We start from the raw sequence: 22,490 nt of genomic DNA on the forward strand, positions 1-22,490 counted from the left end.
GCTAAAACAAAGCTGAGATCTTGTTTTCCCGTAAAGCTTATTTTTGAATTATTTTTTTCCCTATGCATATAGTTATTGCACAATAGTGTATGCTATGTCTAATATAAAGTTATGAGCATCTGGGATCTTTCAAATCTCCAAATAAAAATTAAGTATAAGCAGAATTCTTGTATTTTGATGGACATTGACAGTGCATTTGTTCCTATATCAATGCAGTGTAACTTGCAGGGGGTGAGACAATCATAAAAAATGTAACTAAAAGTAGTGGATGGTGATATTTTAGGTGCTTCCGTATCCTTTCCAGATCTGTTTGCTGATACAGCCATAAATAACAGCACACGTGCCACATAAAACACCTTCTCTGGATGGAACCTGCAGATCATGTGACTACTGGTTCTGTGCTTATATTACAGTATAATGTTATGGTCACCAAGCTAGCGGAAGCAGGTCATCCTTTGACCTAAAAATGATCTTGCATGTAACCTTTTCCGTTTCCTTTCCTCCCTTGTTACAGCTTTCAGAATATTAAGCCACTCTTGTCCAAGGGGTGTGCTTCGTGCATTAACGGTCATATACAGACTGGACTAATGTTAAAGGGGGTTACCCGGCCTAGGAGCTGACAACTTCAAAAGAACCTGTGACCAATTTAAAACTAATGTGGGTTATTTCTTCATAAATTTCTACTGTAAAAAAAAAAAACTTTGTACCAAACTCTGGTTTGGTTCCAAGGCTCATCGGAGCCAATACATTCTCATACTGTTCTGAGCACTTGCTCCATACAGTATTATAACAAAGTTTAATGCGAATCGACTTTGGATGAAGCATCCAAAGTCTATTCGCTCATCCCTATTAACCTCAGCTGTCACACGTGATGTGTGGCTTATAACTGCTAGTGAGGTTCAATTCTCGCACATGTGAATGCTGAATACAGTGAAAAAAGCTGTTCCATCATGTTGAGACTGAATGGGCTGGTGGTGGGTGATCCTGTAGAGGGCTCACCTCTTCAGACATGCTAGGGGCAGGCCTCTTCACGCTGCCAGCTGTGTACCTGCTGTTTCCTGGAAAATTTGTCTTACATTTTATATGTATAGTAATGATAGGCACTCAACATCTGGAATCCTTTAAAGCTGATGGCATTTCTTTAAATGAACCCCAACATACATACACTGAAGAAGGAGAAAGTCCAATTCCTCCGAAATCTGTCTGGTTGGAGAGCCCCCCCCCCCTCATGTATGAGTACCCTCATATGGAGCACTCCAGAATGTATATGCCTGCGATCTGAAGGCATAACAGCCAAGAGGACCCAGTCAAAGCCAGCAAATTACTCAACTGCAGATTAGGGTTGAGCGAAGCGGAAATGTAAAGTTCGGGTTCGGTGTTTGCCGCTTTCTTGGTGCTTTTTGAAAGGCTGCACAGCAGCCAATCAACAAGCGTCATACTACTTGGCTGTGATGGCTTCTTGGGGCAAGCCTACTATTGGCATGGCTGTGATTGGCCAGTGCAGCATGTGACCCAGCCTCTATTTGGCTGGAGTCACGTAGCGCCGCACGTCACTCTGCTGTTAAAAGTGTAGGGAGAGGATGCTGCTGGACTTGTGATTTCAGGGAGAGCATAGGAGAGAATCTAACTCGGCGATCTACAGACAAATAGTTGTGTGGGTGCAGGACACTGTTTTACCCTGCCCTGAGCTCATTGACCAAAAAATACTAACTTTTTTAGAATTGTTAGGTGGGTGGCGGCGGCCATTTTATGCATGCTCAGTGCACCAGCACTGCATCTGAGCTTTTGGGATGGTGCAATGTGTTTTGGGGTGTATTTTTACATATACCCATGCTGAGTGAGAAATATCTCTGTCAAATGACAACTTTGTATAAAAAAAAAATGGGAAAAGTTGTCATTTTACAGAGGTTTCTCTCACCCAGCATGGGTATATGTAAAAATACACCCCAAAACACATTGCCCTACTTCTCCTGAGTACGGCGATACCACATGTGTGACTTTTTTTTTTTTTTTTTTTTTTTTATAGAGCCTAGGTGCACAAAGAGGCCTAAATTCCTTTTTAGGAGGGCATTTTTAGACATTTGGATTCCAGGCTTCTTCTCACGCTTTAGGGCCCTAAAATGCCAGGGCAGTATAAATACCCCACAAGTGACCCCCTTTTGTAAATAAGACACCCCAAGGTACTCCGTGAGGGGCATGGCAAGTTCCTAGTGTGTGTGTGTGTATGTGTATGTGTGTGTGTATGTGTATATATATATATATATATATATATATATATATATATATATATATATATATAAAAATTTGGCACACGTTAGCGGAAAATGTTTTTTTTTTTTTTCTCTTACAAAGTCTCATATTCCACTAACTTGTGACAAAAAATACAATTTTACATGAACTCGCCATGCCCCTCACGGAGTACCTTGGGGTGTCTTCTTTCCAAAATGGGGTCACTTGTGTGGTATTTATACTGCCCTGGCATTTTAGGGGCCCTAAAGCGTGAGAAGAAGTCTGGAATATAAATGTCCCAAAATTTTTACGCATTTGGATTCCGTGAGGGGTATGGTGAGTTCATGGGAGATTTTATTTTTTGTCACAAGTTAGTGGAATATGAGACTTTGTAAGAAAAAACAAAAAAACTAAAAATAAACAATTTCCGCTAACTTCTGCCCAAAAAAAAAAAATCTTCTATGAACTCGCCATGCCCCTCAAAAGTGATCTTTATAGCGTGTATGGTGAAAAAAAAAATCTTTCACTGCGGTGGGGCAGACTGAACGCAAGTGTGCACACAAGATCAGGACTGATCGGGCGAACACTGCGTTTTTTTGTAGAGCCTATAGAACATGTCCTATTCTTGTCCGCAATTGCAGACAAGAAAAGGCAGAGAAACTTTAAATATTAATACAACAAACAATTTGTCCAGTGGTGACCATGCGCATAACCGTCCACCAAGATGCTAGCTAGGATGGGGGAAAAAATTTCCCTAATTACATTTCCTAAGACTAGGCCCTCTGCCCAGGGGCGACTCCTAATGGTGGAGACCCCCTGTCCTCGAACCTAACTGGCAGCTCCTAGTTAGCCCTATTATGTGTGGGCTGATGATCATTGATCTAATGGTGGACTGGTATGAGCACTGACAGAGAGGATCAAATACAACACAACATAGTGCACGATGTATACAGCCCTGATGGTATAAAATACCAAGCGGTACACTGTGCAGCCAACTACAAATATAAAAGACACCTTGAAAAGATAACTATTGATAACATAAAAAAAAATCTGTGATCAACCCCAACGCGTTTCCCCCACGGTGTGGGATCATCAAGGGGTAAATGGATTTAGATATTTTGATAGATAAATAAATTGGAAATTGTCGAGCGGAGGGCGGCCCAAATAATATTGGGGCATCCGTTCAACAAAAAATGGTGTTAAATGACGGTCAATAGTAGGATTAAAAGATTGGACCAGATGACATTCCTGGGAGGAAAAGAGGGAGGGACACAAACCAACACACGTATATTTCATGTGGGACAACCAGAGTGGGTATCTGTAGAAGAGAGAGGAGAATATACAGATGTATATATGCATAAATTTACACCCAAACACCAAAATAGATTGCATGAGGGACCACCACCAGCAAAAGCCTTATTTAAGGGAGTCACTCACTGTGTCCAGGGGGAAATTCAGTACACATATATAGCCACGGTCGGTCTCTCAATCAAGGCCATGCGTAGCCTTAAGGATAATGGTGTTCACAGAGACTAATGGTGTTAATAGTGTTCACAAAGAACAGTATTCATAAGTATAAATGACAACGATAAGCTGAAACATAATATAGTAACCAGTCAATACAAAGTCATGCTATATGAGACCCCCACAGTATAGCCTGGATAGAAAGCATAGGCATACCTTAAGATACGCTCTGAATCAGATTAGACCGCTTAGGGTAAAGAGCCTATTCATTATGGGTCCCCTACATGACAAAAGCGTGTATCACATTAACAACACAGTTACACCCAGCTCATGTATCAATATAGTAAACCAGGATTACTTACTGTTGGTGCCTATGGGCGACACATCCCCCCCAAACAAGAAGTTACACTTCCCAGGGTCCAATAGTGGGCCTCTCTATACAGCCCCCTCTTATAGTGAACACCTCCTATTAGGCGATAATTGATGACATCTGAGTCTGGGCAAGGATATAGGCTCCACCTTCTCATTAATCCGATAAGGGTGCCAGGTGGTGGCGTCTTCGCCATGATGTAAAAAGCGTGCGTTCCACTGTGGAACGCATGCCGCATAGTAGACTTCCGGTTGTGGCGCCCGGAGTGGAGCGCACCTCAGTCCTAGGCTAAAAGGCCGTATGCGCTGGCGTCCAGTTATGGCGTCATCACCAGAGGACTTGCGTTCCACTTTGGAGTGCAGTCGGCCAAAAACAGCCAGAAGTTGCGATGGATAAATCGGACGAAGTTATATAGTTAAGGCACAAATTAACCACGACTGGGAGGGACAGTTTAATCAATACTCCCTAGCCCAAATATAGCCACTATAAATAGATAATAAATCGCCGCAAGGGGGCAGTGATTATATAAATTTTAAAATATAATCACACTAACTGCACAGAAGATATGAAAAAATCTCTATGGGGGGGTAGGTGAACCGAGGGCTACCAGTAGGACAAACATAATATCGCAATAATTGATAGCCAAATCGATAAATAAATTATGGCTAAACCAGTGAAACCGTAAATGTTCACTGTACATGGTAGTTACAATTTAGGTGCTTTACGCACCAGGCCCAGTATATAGGGACAAAGAAGTCAAACGAGCCAATGAGTTGCAGGGGAATAATGGGGAAGGGGTAGGGGGTGGGGGATAGGATATATCAGGAACAGGCCAAGAGGCCAAAGAGCAAAACAGGTCACAGAAAGCATGAAAAGGTGAGTCTTTCATTAAGGCCATGGGGGGATTGGGACCGGAGTCTATGGATCCATTCACTTTCCCTTTGTAGGATCCTCCTGTCCCAATCACCCCCGCGTGGAGATGGATGTACCATTTCAAGTACAGTAAAGCGAAGGGACCTGGGATCACCTCCATGAACCCCGTGTAGCAATCGCCTCACGTCTGATTTTTTTGAATTCACTCAGCACATTTTATTTTGGAGGAGGTATATTGATGATGTGCTAATCCTTTGGGATGGCACCACCGATAATTTTCACCGTTTTGTCACTGCACTTAACACTAATGCCATTGGGATGGCATTCACATCAGAGATTAGTGACAGCACTATAACTTTCCTGGATCTCAAATTGTCCTTGGACCCTGATGGCCACATCCGGTCAGAGGTTTACCGTAAACCTACAGCAACGAATAGCTTATTGGAATGGAATAGTTTCCATCCTAGACCTCTTAGGAAAGGAATGCCTATAGGGCAATACATCAGGGCCCGTAGGAATTGCTCTGACGAAGTTAGTTTTGAAAGAGAAAGTAAGATCCTATATGATCGATTCCGAGCCAGAGGCTATCCAAAAAAAGTCCTACATCATGCCTACGCCCGGGCAAGTAGGACCAGTAGAACGGAGCTTCTGACTAATCCATCTAAGGCTTCGAAGATGCCCACGGTCAGGTGTATTGGCACCTTCGATGCACAAAATAATAAAGTGTTTGGGATCCTTAGGAAGCATTGGCATGTCCTATGGGCTGACAATGACTTGAGGACAGTCATTACATCTAATCCCAGTGTAACCTACCGGCGTGGAAGAAACCTAAAGGACGTACTAGTCCATAGTTTCTTTCGCCCAGAACCACCTAAGACAACCTGGTTGAAATCAAATGTTACGGGTACTTACCCCTGTGGGAACTGTGTTTACTGCCCACTTGTGAAGAAATGTCGGTCCTTTGTAAATCCTGTTGACAAAAAAGAATATCAGATTAGACAATACATCAATTGCAAGACCAAAGGTATAGTTTACGCCATCCAATGCCCTTGTCTCAAGATTTATGTTGGGAAGACATCCCAAGAATTCAGGAGAAGGATGTGTCAACATATTAGCAGTATCAACACTCTTGCAGACACATCCATCTCGAAACATGTCAGAAGTCATCATGGGAGAGACCATAGGGTTCTGAAGTTTTGGGGCATCTGTAAAAAAACTTTAGGAGAAAGAAAAGGCGACCTGGACGCCATTCTTTTACAAGAGGAAACCAGGTGGATCTACCGCCTTGACAGCTTGAATCCAAAGGGACTTAACGAAGGATTTGCTTTTACCGCTTTTCTATAAATACTGGAAAAATAATAATAATTTTTTGGAATTGATCAGATATTTAATTATTTCAACCACTCACTATTACAGTGTTTGGATTGCTAGTAGAATCTACATTTATGCACAGACATAGTGTCAGAATAATAGGTTTGAATTCTCTGCACCGGATTTAAGCATTAATATTAAAATGAGCATATAACATCCTCAATAATCATGTGGTCTATCATTCTACATTTTTTGAATGTTACTGTCAAGTAACTAATCACATTGTGTACCGGATTGGTAAGACGCATTCTGTGTCTGAATATAAGTGATTGGGGTTATGCTGGTCAATAAATTTATAAATACATCTGTGAGGAGATGTTAGGCAGTATGGGGGTTCGTTTTTTCATCTCTCCCCCTTGCCAACTCCTCCCCCTCTCTTTAAAAAGATGTCTTTCGATCGATATAAACCACCAGCATATTTCTAGCTCAACATTTAACAGTGTAATATCTTTCATTCTTCCCACAATGACAGTCACAATTACCTCCCACTTTCGTGATGGTAGATATGATGCAGTTGAGCCCTGCGGGGAGATCCGGTCTATTCAGAGTCTGCGCGCATCTCTTCACTGCGCAGCGCATGCGCATTGAGCCGCTCTAGTGAAGAGCTCATGCCGGAGTTCCGGCGCATGCCCTCTGTGGCATTGTGACGCCGTGAGGAAGTTAAGTGGGAGGTAATGGAGAGGCTTGGCACAGGGAGATGATGTCAGCCCTCTCCGTTTACAGTGATTGGTTATTGTAAGGTTTCGCCTCCATTACCGATTGGTCAGTCGCATCTGTCAATCACGGGGACACCATTTAGTCTTCCGGTGCAGGGTTTCATTCATTGCTGCCCGTTACCCCTGAGGAAGCCAGCGAGACTGGCGAAACATGTCGGGGGGCAGTTTTAGGTTTTAATCAGCAGATATGTGGCCCCTAGCTGATGATCACCATTAGTGACCTGTCCAGCGCTCACGACTGGTCACACTTTTAGGAGGACAGCAGTCCTGCTAGCCCTGCATATGCCATTTGACCTGTTCAACAGTATTAACAGGCTGCGTTTTAAGTCAGATACAGCTTACATCAGTCCTGACTGTACTGACATCAATTGTTTGGGTTCACCAGCAGCCTGTATACTTAGGTTATTAACAGCATAGCCATCGCCTCTGTTTAAGGGTTAGCTGCACTATGATCACGTCTTGGTAGTACTGAAGGTGGATGCTATAAATCCTCCCTCATAAATAAAGGGCAGCATATTGTTCCAATTGTTGCCTCATTGCTGTTAACCAGGTCCCGCTGGTAACAGTATCCCGAGACGGAGTAACGTACCCAGTCAGCAACAAGTAGTGGCTGGGTTTGTTTACTGGCATCTCATTGGCACTAGCAGTAAGCTTTGATTGTGCTGGTTTGAACTGTTTGGTATCCACCAGCAGCTCGCACATCCAGCTCATTAACAGCACAGCCATTGCCATCATCTAAGTGTCAGTTACCCCAGAGCACGTCCAACTGTATAGAGGGTGAATGCCACAAATCCCCCCATACATTTAAAGGGCAACAATTTGTGCGATCTGTCGCTTATTGTTGCTAACCAACTGGTGTTGGCAATAGCATTCAGAGACGTGGTAACGCACCCAGTCAACAAATATTAGTGGCTGGGTTCGGTTCACAGGAATTTCCTTGGCACTAGCAGGACCATATACCTTTTTAGTCCAGGGCACATATGACAAGAGCCCTGTGTGCTGGCAAATAGTAGACTGGCAAATAGCCCATTAATATATAAGTGGTATGATGACATCAGTCTCCCACCGTTGACATTTGTCAATACCAATTAAGTCTTGCCGGCAATTACTAACATCACCCCTTGTGGGTATATGGTAATGATTCTGCTGTTCTCCTTATCATTGGAGTGAGCGATCCTTTATATCGCCTCCCATTGATGACATAGCATCTCTCGTGGTGGGCCATAACTGTGTTTTTAATACCTCAGCAGTTTATTTTGTGTTTTGTCTGTGTCTCTTCAAATGTGAATCACAATCACTAGTGACACTTTTTAACGATTTGTCTAATAAAAGTGAAGTATTAATTTAACCCGGGCCAAGATAGGTTTCTATTGCCTGCATAGGCATTTGTAAATACGAATATTATTTGGGCCTCCCTCCGCTCGCCATTTTCTAATTTATTTATCTATCAAAATATCTAAATCCATTTACCCCCTGATGATCCCACACCGTGGGGGAAATGCGTTGGGGTTGATCACAGATTTTTTCTGTTATCAATAGTTATCTTCTCGAGGTGTCTTTTATATTTGTAGTTGGCTGCACCGTGTACCTCTTGGTATTTTATACCATCAGGGCTGTATACATCGTGCACTATTTTGTGTTGTATTTGATTCTCTCTGTCCGTGCTCATACCAGTCCACCATTAGATCAATGATTATCAGCCCACACATAATAGGACTAACTAGGAGCTGCCAGTTAGGTTTGAGGACGGGGGGTCTCCACCATTAGGAGTCGCCCCTGGGCAGAGGGCCTAGTCTTAGGAAATGTAATTAGGGTCATTTTTTCCCCAATCCTAGCTAGCATCTTGGTGGACGGTTATGCGCATGGTCACCACTGGACAAATTGTTTGTTGTATTAATATTAAAGTTTATCTCTTTGTAAGGGTTACATTGTAGCTGGACCAGAATATTCCTTACCTTTTAACCCACTATATAGATTCATATCCAACTAGGCTGGATTTTCAATATACAAAATGAATTGATACGCCAGCTGTATCGCGGCATATCTGGTTTTTAGTATGTACAACGCATATTCCTCTGTCCATGGCATCTAGGATTGCTCCAAACAACATTTCATTGTATTGTACAATGACAATAAAGGCATCTTATCTTATCTTATGGATTAACTGTTTAATATTTTTTATGGTGGCAATTCACTGGTAGGGATCTGGTCACTAAAGTGATCTGTATGGTGTATGATAACCTTTCATCCTTCTTAATCTTGGAAGAAGGTAGTCTACCAGTATTTTTTATTCTCATATATTTTAGTATTATGTTTTTAAGGTGTATGTATGTTAGGGTTCATTTAAATAAATCCCATCAGCTTGAAAGGATTCCAGATGTCGAGTGCCTATCATTACTATACACATACATTTTAATTAATTGGTAACAGGGTGAGTCGTATTGATTGGTGCACCAGTTCCATACCTGTGGATAGGGGAGCCACCGTGCTCTCTATATTAGGAAAACATTTTACTTTGGCAAAAGTCTAAAAGCATAGCTGTCCAGTAATCCGCAGACTGCTTCATGTCAATGATACGCCTGTCAGTACATATGCAATGGGAAGAGAAAGGAAAAAAAAGGAAGTTTATTCAAACACTCAAGGATCTGGAAAGGAAATCCCCCGAGTGTTGGAAAGTAGGCGCCGACAGTGGTGGTAAAGTGAGTCTGAGTAACGCAAGGGAGGCAGCCCAAGAAGTGTCCAATGAAGGCACTCAATGTAGATTTCGAAAAACACAAGGGAGGGGATCAAAAAACAAGGGTGTACGTTCCCCCATCACCCTTGTTTTTTGATCCCCATCCTTGTGTTTTTCTAAAAGTACATATGCAAGAAAGGGTACAGCTCGACATTCTGGCCAGGGTGCACAAGGAGCCAGTTCCTCCTGGTCCACCCCCTCCCACTGAGTGTTTGGGCGTCATGGCCAGTGTCATTATCATCATACTCCTCCATCTGTTTGAGCTCCTCATCCTTATGTTCTTCCATGTGAGTTTCTCCTTATGGATCCTCAACGGCTACAGGGAGGACAGCAATATGTGTTAACTGTTCTTCTTCCACCATCATCCCTTGTTGCTTGAGTGTAAGATAAATTAGGGGGATGACATAGATCATTCCACAGTTATCCCTACTGACAAGTTTTGTGGCCTCTTCAAAGGGTTTCAGCACACAGAAGGCAGGTTTGATGAACTGCCACTGCCTGACCTTGAAATTAGAGATGAGCGAATTTTTCAAATTCAAATCGGTTGTTTCGACGAATTTTCCCAAAAAGATTAGATCCAAATTCATTTCTGGTGAATCGCGTTAAAAAGCAGCTATTTCCTTTAAAATGGTGTAGAATACTGTGCCTTGCAGCAACACCCATAGTGAGTCTGCTGTGGTAGTGAAATAATACTGCGTCAGTATGACATGCAGATGACAGGTGTCGCTCTTAGAATCACTGCACACTTCACTTATTTGGGCAGTCACTGGGCCAAAACTGACCAAATACCTCAAGTGTGAACTCAGCCTTACAGGTTGATGTTAGCATCAGGTATAAAGAACTGTGCAGAGGCCCAAGATTCTACTGTAGCGTGAAAGAGCACAATCCTTTTACACAGTCGTCAGCTGATTCCACGTAGATGTCTATAGAACCTGTTCTATTAAAACGCTTATACAAGTAGAACCCCCCTGACAAAGTGGAGAGGATGTCAGCAGTAAGTTTGTGTTGACGTCGCTGATTATTTTGCCCTTCCTCTGATCCCTCAGAACTAGGGATCAGCGAATCGACTTTGGATGAAACTTTTGAAGTCGATTTGCATAAAACTTTGTTCTAATACTGTACGGAGCAGGAGCTCCGTTCAGTATTAGGATGTATTGGCTCCGATAAGCTGAAGTTATTGCCTCGTGAAGTCTCGCGAGACTTCGCGCAAAAACTTCATAAATTAATTTGTACTATAAAAAAACATTTCCTGAACTTGGTTTTGATTCCAAGTTGTACCTTGGAATCGACCCAGAGTTCAGGAAATGTTTTTTTACAGTACAAATTAATTAATGAAGTTATTACGCAAAGTCTCGCGAGACTTCACGAAGCAATAACTTCAGCTCATCAGAGCCAATATATTCTAATACTGTACAGAGCTCCTGCTCCGTACAGTATTAGAACAAAGTTTTATGCAAATCGACTTCGAAAGTTTCATCCAAAGTCGATTCACTGATTCCTAGTCAGAATAAAAAACCCCCAAAAAATGGATCCTGTCTGTGGAGCATCTGCCTTCACTCAGTCAGCATTTGGTCAGTAATCCATCAGTATTGCTACTGCCAAAAAAATAGGAGTGGATCCAAAACAGATGACATGTGAATGGAATATTTGCATGTCTTCTGTGTTTTGTACCCACTCCTGCTTTTGGGTACCAAATCATAAACCAATTCTGACGGGGCCATACAGCTGCTACACAGACAGGATCCGTTGTCTCATTTTTCCTTCCTTCTGACAGATCAGAAGAAGGTTCAAACTAATTATGTCAACCAGGCCAAAAAGGCAAAATAGTGGCCCAGTCATGAAGTGGGGAGGGTGGGAACAGCATGAGTGGCCCAATGACAGTGTTGAGGTGGCAGCAGCATCAGGGGACTACATAGTGGCCCAATGACATAGTGTGGAGGTGGCAGCAGAAGCATGAGGCCACAGAGTGGCGAGGTGGCAGCAGCATCAGGAGACCAAAGGGTGACCCGTGACAGAGTGGGGAGGTGGGTGGTACTAACAGTACAGTACTAACAATGGTGGGTATAAGAAGGAGCACTTGGCATTAGATGGGTGGCAGCATCAGAATTGTAGTTGAGGCAGGTAGCCAGAAGAAACTGGTCTCTTTTGTCAAAGTTTGGGTGAGGCAGCATGGATGATCTAAACCAGGCATGCTCAACCTGAGGCCCTCCAGCTGTTGCAAAACTACAACTTTCAGCATGCCTGGACAGCCTAGAGTCTAGGCTGTCCAGGCATGCTGAAAGTTATAGTTTTGCAACAGCTGGAGGGCTGCAGGTTGAGCTTGCCTGATCTAAACTGATGCATCAGGCATTGGTGGGTGGAATTCCTGGCTAATCCATGCCTGATTCAGCTTGACAAAGCTCAGTCTCTCCACATTTTGGGCGGACAGGTGAGTTCTCCATGGGGTAACTATGGCACCTGCCGCACTGTACACCTGCTTTGATGCCACACTACTGGCCGGGCAGGACAGCTTTTCCAGGGCAAACTCGGCCAGTTGCGGCCACAAATCCAGTTTGACTTCCCAGTAGTCCAGCTGATCTTCAATGATGGCTGGAAGGGTGCACTCAAAGTATGCCACCATCTGCTGGTTCAGGTTCTGTTCTGTCTAACTGCTGGTGAGTAGTTTCTTAACTATGTGGATGAAGAAAGCTGCTCATCAGCCACTCTAGACTCAGGCTGCTGTTGATGGAGCTGGTACATCTCCTGCCACCCCCTAGCAGCCATGGCAGTGGAGTGTGGGCGCAGACCAGCAAGAGGATGGACGATGGCGCATATAGGCAGCGGCCAACTGACGATATAGGATGTCTCTATAGTAGTTCAGTTTGTCCTCACTCTCAGCGGGTGTAAAAAAGGCCCCCATTTTGGACCATTACCGAGGGTCTGACAAGGTGGAGAGCCAGTAGTCATCCCTCTGCTGAATGGTGACAATTCGGCTGTCTCTACGCAAGCAAGTGAGCATGCATTGGGCCATTTGTGCAAATGACTCTGAGGGACACACTGCCTCCATCTCCACTGCAAACGACCACGGTGTGTATGGGTCATCTGCCTCATCTTCCACATCTCCCTCTTGCTCCTCTGGCTGCTCATGCTCCTCCTCTCCAGTCATCTGTGTAGAAAAACCAGCCATTTCGCTACACACTGCTTGTGCTTCAATGTTCTCCTACTCCTCCAGTTCAGCTGCCACAGGGCTCATGTGGCTTTGAGATGTAGGCACCACGTCTCCAGTCCCATTACAAGACAGATTTACCACCATCTGTTCCAGGATATGAATCAGTGGAATGATGTTCTTAATCCCATTGTTCTGGCCTCCTCAAAGGGCGTTAGCAAATGGCAGGTGTCATGCATGAGCTGCCCCTGGCTAACATCGAAGTTACACAGGGGAGTACCTATGCCAGCCTGTATCATCAATAAATCGTTTATGGCCTGTCTCTGTTCGTACAGTCGGTCCAACATATGGAGGATGGTATTCCAAGAGGTTGAAACGTTGCATATTAGCCTATGTTGAGGGAAGCCGTTCTGCCGCTGTAGTGCAAGGAGGGTGTGCTTGGCAGTGTACAAGTGGCTGAAATGCATGCAAAGTTTCCTGGCCATTTTTAGGATGTCTTGCAGATGGGTGGAATACTTCAGGAAACGCTTGACAACCAGATTGAACACCTGCATCATGCAGGGAGCATGGCTCAGCCGTCCTTGATGCAGCACCGACACCATGTTCTTCGTTGTCAGTCGCCATGGTTCCGATTTTCAGTTGTCGCAGAGAAAGTCAGGATTCGATTTCTTGATAAAGGACGCGGAGCACTTCCTCTCCCGTGTGACTCTGTTCGCCCAGGCAAACTAGGTGCAGAACAGCGTGATACTGCACATGTGGTATGCTGGTGGGGCACTGTGAATTGTCCTTGCAGTGGAGGCTGAGGACAAGGTGGAGGATGAGGAGGCAGTGGTGGACATTGTTGCAGGAACAACGGTGTGAGAGCGTGGAGGCGGAAGCGGCGTCACCTGGCCAAGTTGCTGGTTTGGCTGGGCAGGAACCACATTCACCCAGTGGGCCGTAAAGGACATGTACTGTTCTTGACCGTAGTTACAGCTCCACACGTCGGCGCTGCTGTGCACTTTCGCAGACACCAACAGGCTGAACGACTGGCCCACCTTCTGTTCTGTTCTACACAGGGCTGTGCAGGGCTGGTACTGCCTTTTTGGCAAAGAAATGACGGCTTGGGACTCTCTACTTCAGCTCGGCACAAGCCATCAGTTCTCTGAAAGGTGCAGAGTCCACCACTTGGAAAAGGAGGGACTGCAGCACCAGCAACTTGGCCAGGAGCATGTTCAGCTTCTGCGCCATTGGAGGAGTGCACGCATACTTAGGGCCGGACTGGCCTACCCGGAAAATTCCTGTTAGGCCGGTAGCCTTGACTGCCGCACGGCCAGCCATGCCGGCAGCGAGGAGGCTCTTTGGCTGGTGCAGTATATTACACAGAGTGACTGACAGAGAGAGGAGCCCATCCCCCGGCCCGCCCCCAACAGCAAGCACCAGCACAGACATTGCTCGGAGCCTGACTCCTCCCACACATGTCACTGATCACATGATCATGACATCACAGAAGGTCCTTTAGCATGCTAGCTGCTGCTTGTGCAGAGCTGTCATCCGGCTGTTCAGGGCTGTGTGTCAGGTAGAAGGCTGAGTACAGAGAGGCTGGTGATTTTCAATATCAATAGGAGTTTCAATAGGAGAGCGATTGTTTCAGCAGTAAAGAAAGACTTTGCATACAAAGACAGTTATGTGCGTGGTTTAGGACACATGAGGGGACATTAATAAAGTAATGCTGTGACACATAGGGCCATGAGAGGGGCCAGCATAATATGCTATATGTGTGTCATTCACACATATAGCATCTTATGCAGGCCCCATGTGTCATAGCACACATACCTTATAACAGTGCATCATCCATAGGTCCCTGTAAGGGATCGCCTCTTATTCGGGGGTCAGTCTCACAATGATCTTCATCGACCACAGGGTTAGGGGCCAAACATTGCTTTTATTTGGCACCTCAGCAAAACCAAAACAAACAATACCTCGCTTTTCCCAGCCTAACAATCCAGCACTTCCAGGCTGTAACAAAGTCCAGTACCTTTTGGGGGATTGTGGCCCAGAAGTCCTCCTGACTCTGGCCTTGCAACCTTCGATTCCAAGACATCGCAGAGTCCCCCAAAAATCAGGCTAACACCTAGCCCCGTGGCCCCTCAGCCAGCTCGGCTGAGCCCACTTGTACAGAGCCTTCCCAGGCCTCTGCTGCACACAGACTCTCCAGAGTGAGACACACCCAAGATCCAGTAGCAGGATTAAATAGGATCCCTGGACATGAGCATGCCCTAAGTCCTGGACTGGAACCTGGGGAAACAATACCTCAATGTTCACATTGCCACAGTCCCCCATAACAGTGCCATCCACAGATCTCCATAACAGTGCCATCCATAGATCCCTATAACAGTGCCATCCATAGATCCCTATAACAGTGCCAACCACAGATCCCCATAACAGTGCCAACCACAGATCCCCATAACAGTGCCAACCACAGATCCCCATAACAGTGCCAACCACAGATCCCCATAACAGTGCCATCCACAGATCCTTAATACCAGTGCCAACCACAGATCCTTCATACCAGTGCCAACCACAGATCCACTCCATAACAGTGCCATCCACAGATATCCATAACAGTGCCAACCACAGATCCCCATAACAGTGCCAACCACAGATCCCTATAACAGTGCCAACCACAGATCCTTCATACCAGTGCCATCCACAGATCCCCTCCATAACAGTGCCAACCACAGAACCCTCTTAACAGTGCCAACCACAGATCCCCATAACAGTGCCAACCACAGATCCCCATAACAGTGCCAACCACAGATCCTTCATAACAGTGCCATCTACAGATCCCCTATAACAGTGCCAACCACAGATCCCCCATAACAGTGCCATCCACAGATCCCCCATAACAGTGCCATCCACAATCCCCTCCATAATAGTGTCATCCACAGATCCCCTCCATAACAGTGTCATCCACAGATCCCTTCCATAACAGTGTCATCCACAGATTCCCTCCATAACAGTGCCAACCACAGATCCCCATAACAGTGTCATCCACAGATCCCTCATAACAGTGCCAACCACAGATCCCCATAAAAGTACCATCCACAGATCCCCATAACAGTGCCAACCACAGATCCCCATAAAAGTACCATCCACAGATCCCCATAACAGTGCCAACCACAGATCCTCCATAACCGTGCCATCCACATATCCTCCATAACACTGCAAATAAACCTCTAGCACAATTCCCTTAAAATATTGCATCGCATATTGTTATTGCATCCTGTTTGGGAAAAGCTGGTCTACTGTGATAATATAAACAATGGGGGTTCTACAAAAGAGCTATTGTGGGGCAAAATTCATATTCGTGTTTACACACGTGTTTTAAAATGAATGCTTTTGCCTTTTATAAACAAGTAAATAAGGACACAATGCTGTGGGACTGGTATGCAACTTTTTCCAGAGCTGGTTTTTATCCCCAGTCCGGCCCTGCGCATACTGTTGTCTCTTGGCAATCGATTTGGTGATCGATTGCTGATGGAATTACTGATGAGAAGGAGTAGGAGCATCTGGACCAGCAGAAGATGGGATTTACAGACAGCTCTCTTTGGCTGAAGTGGTGGAGCCTTGACTGGCCCAAACTGGGCGTGTGCCATCCACAGATCCCTATAACAGTGACAACCACAGATCCCCATACCAGTGCCAACCACAGATCCCCATAACAGTGCCAACCACAGATACCCATAACAGTGCCATCCACAGATCCTTCATACCAGTGCCAACCACAGATCCTTCATACCAGTGCCAACCACAGATCCACTCCATAACAGTGCCATCCACAGATATCCATAACAGTGCCAACCACAGATCCCCATAACAGTGCCAACCACAGATCCCCATAACAGTGCCAACCACAGATCCTTCATACCAGTGCCATCCACAGATCCCCTCCATAACAGTGCCAACCACAGATCCCCCTTATCAGTGCCAACCACAGATCCCCATAGCAGTGCCAACCACAGATCCTTCATAACAGTGCCATCTACAGATCCCCCATAACAGTGCCAACCACAGAACCCCCATAACAGTGCCATCCACAGATCCTCCATAACAGTGCCATCCACAATCCCCTCCATAATAGTGTCATCCACAGATCCCCTCCATAACAGTGTCATCCACAGATCCCTTCCATAACAGTGTCATCCACAGATTCCCTCCATAACAGTACCAACCACAGATCCCCATAACAGTGCCAACCACAGATCCCCCATAACAGTGCCAACCACAGATCCCCATAAAAGTGCCATCCACAGATCCCCATAACAGTGCCAACCACAGATCCTTCATAACAGTGCCATCAACAGATCCTTTATAACAGTGCCAACCACAGATCCCCCATAACAGTGTCATCCACAGATCCCCTCCATAACAGTGCCATCCACAGATCCCCTCCATAACAGTGCCATCTACAGATCCCCTCCATAACAGTGTCATCCACAGATCCCTTCCATAACAGTGTCATCCACAGATCCCCTCCATAACAATGCCAACCACAGATCCCCATAACAGTGCCATCCACAGATCCCCCATAACAGTGCCAACCACAGATCCCTATAACAGTGCCAACCACAGATCCTTCATAACAGTGCCATCCACAGATCTCCAATAACAGTGCCATCCACAGATCCTTCATAACAGTACCATCCACAGATCCTTCATAGCAGTGCCATCTACAGATCCCCTCCATAACAGTGTCATCCACAGATCCCTTCCATAACAGTGTCATCCACAGATCCCCTCCATAACAATGCTAACCACAGATCCCCATAACAGTGCCATCCACAGATCCCCCATAACAGTGCCAACCACAGATCCCCATAACAGTGCCAACCACAGATCCTTCATAACAGTGCCATCCACAGATCTCCAATAACAGTGCCATCCACAGATCCCCATAACAGTGCCAACCACAGATCCTTCATAACAGTGCCATCCACAGATCTCCAATAACAGTGCCATCCACAGATCCTTCATAACAGTACCATCCACAGATCCTTCATAACAGTGCCATCCACAGATTCTTCATAACAGTGCCATCCACAGATCCCCACATAACAGTGCCATCCGAAGATCCCCCATAACAGTGCCATCCACAGATCCCCTCCATAACAGTGTCATCCACAGATCTCCTCCATAACAGTGTCATCCACAGATCCCCCATAACAGTGTCTTTCACAGATCCTCCATAACACTGCAAATAAACCTCTAGCACAATTCCCTTAAAATATTGCATTGCATATTGTTATTGCATCCTGTTTGGGAAAAGCTGGTCTACTGTGATAATATAAACAATGGGGGTTCTACAAAAGAGCTATTGTGGGGCAAAATTCATATTTGTGTTTACACACGTGTTTTAAAATGAATGCTTTCGCCTTTTATAAACAAGTAAATAAGGACACAATGCTGTGGGACTGGTATGCAACTTTTTCCAGGGCTGGTTTTTATACCCAGTCCGGCCCTGCGCATACTGTTGTCTCTTGGCAATCGATTCGGTGATCGATTGCTGATGGAATTACTGATGAGAAGGAGTAGGAGCATCTGGACCAGCAGAAGATGGGATTTACAGACAGCTCTCTTTGGCTGAGGTGGTGGAGCCTTGACTGGCCCAAACTGGGCGTGTGCCACTTGGTGATGTAGCGGTTGCTGAGGCAGTCTGGACCACCACATCAGAGCCATGGTTCTCCCAGGCCACTTTATGGTGACGCTGCATATGTTGACGCAGGGCCGTAATGCCATTTGGCACCCTGGCCACGCTTCATCTTCTGCCCACAGATGCGACATATGGCCACGTCCACATCCTCTGGCGCTTTGAAAAAAAACTGCCACACCGCTGATTTTACCCCCAACAGTCTGCACTGACTGATTGCTACCGACGCTGCCTCCGTGAACCCCTACACCACTACTTCCCGGGCAGGTAGGCTCTTGCGAAGCAGGTGGTCTACCCCAGGCGCATTTGGCTCCCGACCTCCCACTACTGCCAACCAACCTGCTGACTCCGCCACTGTCTCACAGGCAAGCTGCCACCCTTTTCTCCTGATGATGATGAAGCCCCTAATGCACCCGGCTCCCAAGTGTGATCGGCTTCATCATCATCGATTAGTGTCTAAACATTACTTATGTCCTGCTCAATGGCCTCTGACCACTCGCAGCACACGCTCCCGTGCCACTCTTCTCATCACTACTTGCCCAACTAGCGTGGAGCAGGGCCTACAGCATATACTACTTCTCACGGTGAGGGAACAGAAAAGGACAGAGGCAGGTTGAGGACAGGTCCCTGCTCCGGGGCCATGACAAGTAAGGGTTGTGTCTGACCAACCCACCAACTGTTGGCTGAGGGTGTCTGATGTCACTTGGGATGACGTGGATGTACGAGTTAACCAATCGGTAGAGCACCCGAGCATCGCAAAGTGTTCTACTCGAGCACCCAAGCACTTTGGTACTCGATCAACACTAGTGACCTGTTTATATATTTCTCGTATTGGACTAAAATAGGCCACTAAACAATTTCAGAGTAAATAAGAGAAAAAGTGAACTGCGTCAATTTTTCTCGTATTGTAATGAAATATGACAAGAAACGCTTTTAGAGCAAATAACAGCAAAAGTGACCTGCGTAAATATTTCTCGTTTTTTTATTGAAATAGGCCACTAAATGATATCAGCGCAGTTAACAGCAAAATTGACCTGCGTATATATTTATCTATTTCCACAGATAAAAGCCACTAAAGGCTTTTCAACATAGCACTTGCACCCCAATAACTAATTGCTGGAATGACAGAGCTGTATTAAGAGACTATCTGGATCCCCAAGTATTGATTCCCTGCACTTGTAAATCGCTTTTTTTCCCAATGAGGATTTTCCTATGACTCTCCGTAGCATCTGCACAAGTCTCTCCCTGCCTGTGAAATGATTCCTCTCACTATCCTTTCCCTGAACTTCTTTCCTTTTTTTTTTTTTTAACAATTAGTTTTTCTTTCACTCTTCCTAGCGCCTGCATATACATCTGTCCCTGAAAAAAGTACGATAGTGAATGGCAGACTCTAAGATGGCCGCCGTATTTATAGGGCTGTGACATCACCGGGCTGGCTGGCTGCATGATGATGGCATTATGGGTCATCCCGCCTTCCCAGAGTTCCTTGCCCTATGTCCTCACACGTGTAGCTGCCATTTTAGCCGCCATTGTAGCAGGCTAGCCGCCATGTTAGGAAAAATTGTGCTTCGTTACCATGAAGCACAAGGAAATTAGCATTAGCTCGGAATAGAATTTTTCCTGAAATTCAGAACGAATTTGACTTTGTCAGCTTCGTTTCGCTCAGCTCTACTTAGGACACATTGGGGAGGGGGTAAATCCAGAAGAAAAGCTGTGGAATAAGCTGGTCACGTATGTGACGCACATAGTTGAGTGACAAAATTATCCAGCTCACAGAAATCAGAAGAGAGGAGATGACAAAGGTCTTGTTGGCATTTTCTAGCAATAGACAATTCATTTTTAAAGGGGAACCTGTCTCCATGAAAATGAAAATTAATCTGCAGACATCATGTTATAGAGCAGAAGGAGCTGAGCAGATCCATATCTAGAGGAAAGATTCAATATAGCTTGAATTCCATTTATTTAGGTTCCTGCTAATTTTGGGCTTTGAAGTGTGGGAGGGGGTCCTGTCAATGAGTGTATATACTTAGAGAGCTGTCAATCACTCATAGGACCACCTCCTCGACTTCAAAGTCTTTTGTGGGTCTGGATCACTCTGCGAAATCCACAAGCATGTGCCCGTGAATTTCCCCGTAGCATTACATGTTGGCCATGCTCTTACAGGCTAGGGCAGCACTAAATACAGCCCATTAGTCCTGGTGACGTCACTGGGCTCACTGCTAAGCGGAAGCCTCTGTCTAGCTTACCCATGGAGAGCCCGGTACGTCAACGGATCTCCAAAAAATGCCTTTTCCCTGTGCGATTCAGTGCAGGGCAAAATGCATCGGAGCATGAAATGCTCTGATACTCATATCAGAGGGGCTGCCCAGGTGAAAAATAGAGATGTCCTGGTTCAGCTCTGAATCTGGACAACCCCTTTAAATTCAGGGAATTCCACTTGCAAGCCGAGCCCACACTATATTATACCTCTTTTGGTGCTACAATGGCCATTCAGGGAATTTAGGTTCCACATGCATGCTGAGCCCACTCTATATTTTACCTCTGCTGGTTCCAAATGGCCTCCAATAAATGCAGGGAGAGCTGGCTAAGGCACTAATTAAAATCAGCCTATGGGACAGACAGGTTAGTTAGGAGTGCACAACCAATGGAGTCAGCCACACCTCCAGTGCAAAAAAGGGGGTTAGTCAGCACATCCAAGCCTCCCCCCAAGCCAAATTCTTGACCTAAACCCTTCCCTCCAACTAGAGGTGTAACTTGACCACCATGCACTATCTATATTTTGTCTTCTTATGCAGCACAAGGGTCTTTGGGCCCCCTCAGGCTCCTGGGCCCTCTGCACCCCATATAGCTATGCCCCTGTGCATCCCATGACAATGTGCACCTGTGCATTAGGATGTGTTGACTAACCCCCATTTTTTTCTTTGCAGATCTCAATCTCACATATCAAATTTCATCAGAGGACAACCTCTTGGTATGGCAACATTGATTTCTTTCCATGGTTTGGACCTTCATCACAACACAGCACCGTCTAGTGGCACAGATTGGGAACGTGTCAGATTTCTGGCGTAATAGGAATGTGTTGAGATACATTGTAGCATTGGCAGGCATCCAATGTAAAAAAGACCAAGGTCTACTTAGCAGAAAACAGACCATGAAAACCAAGCTGTAATTTATTTCCTGCTAACAACAGAAACCAGTTATCCCAGAATAAAGCGGGATCAGCTGACAGGACTCAGGGGTTATCCAGGGATAAATAGGAAGAGAACAAGGAGTGAAAAGATTTTGTTTTCAGTGTTTAGAACCCAGCATCACAACCTGACCTGCTAAACCTAAGTGGAATAGCCTTCTTCAGCCTGAGATACCGGGACCACAAGACGGTGAGTTTATTCCGAGTTTCCTTTAATATATTTCTAGGAAGTTGTTCTAAAACTACAGATGAAAGATCCATAAAGGATAAGTGTTTTGTCTAGTGAAGAGCTCTCAGAGGAGAGCATAACACAAGGAGCCTACACTTCACATGACACACATTACAGTGTTCCAGTTTTTCAGGGAGAACTTCTTTAACCCCTTCCCATATTTTCATGCACATGTAAGTTGGTTAAAGTTATTTTATTCTGACATGCAAGTATGGCATGATGATCGTGTTGGCAGAAGAGCTGTGCCGGAGGATCACCAAGGGAGTATGGTTGGAACCAGGGCCATCTTTACCAAAGGGCAAAAGGGACAGCTGCCCCAGGCCCAGTTGCTCCTGGGGGGCCCAAGGCAGCTGCCTCTTGAGCCCTGCTAGCCGCTGCCCCGGGTGTCAGGCTGTCAGCTTCACAGGGGGTGCTGCTATGCCATACCTCCGGCACTGAGTCCATGCATCGTACTGTTAGAGCTGTGAATGTGATCTAGGACCT

The 22,490-nt window shown here is 45.5% G+C and overlaps 1 protein-coding gene and 1 long non-coding RNA gene across 2 annotated transcripts in view; one reads left to right on the forward strand and one right to left on the reverse strand.

Moving 5' to 3' along the window:
- LOC122934196 overlaps positions 1–22,490 on the reverse strand; it is a 37,791-nt gene that overhangs the window by 4,313 nt on the left and 10,988 nt on the right. Inside the window, exon 2 of the long non-coding RNA XR_006388638.1 lies at positions 5,849–5,906. This is a non-coding gene — a long non-coding RNA (uncharacterized LOC122934196). The remainder of the gene's footprint in view (positions 1–5,848; positions 5,907–22,490) is intronic.
- LOC122934193 (cytochrome P450 2C5-like) overlaps positions 14,414–22,490 on the forward strand; it is a 64,087-nt gene continuing 56,010 nt past the window's right edge. The window contains exons 1-2 of the mRNA XM_044289475.1: positions 14,414–14,460; positions 21,519–21,968. The gene's annotated coding sequence lies outside the window, so the exon portion shown is untranslated. The remainder of the gene's footprint in view (positions 14,461–21,518; positions 21,969–22,490) is intronic.

This window comes from Bufo gargarizans, chromosome 4 (genome assembly GCF_014858855.1).
Source record: "Bufo gargarizans isolate SCDJY-AF-19 chromosome 4, ASM1485885v1, whole genome shotgun sequence".
Classification (NCBI taxonomy): Eukaryota; Metazoa; Chordata; class Amphibia; order Anura; family Bufonidae; genus Bufo; species Bufo gargarizans.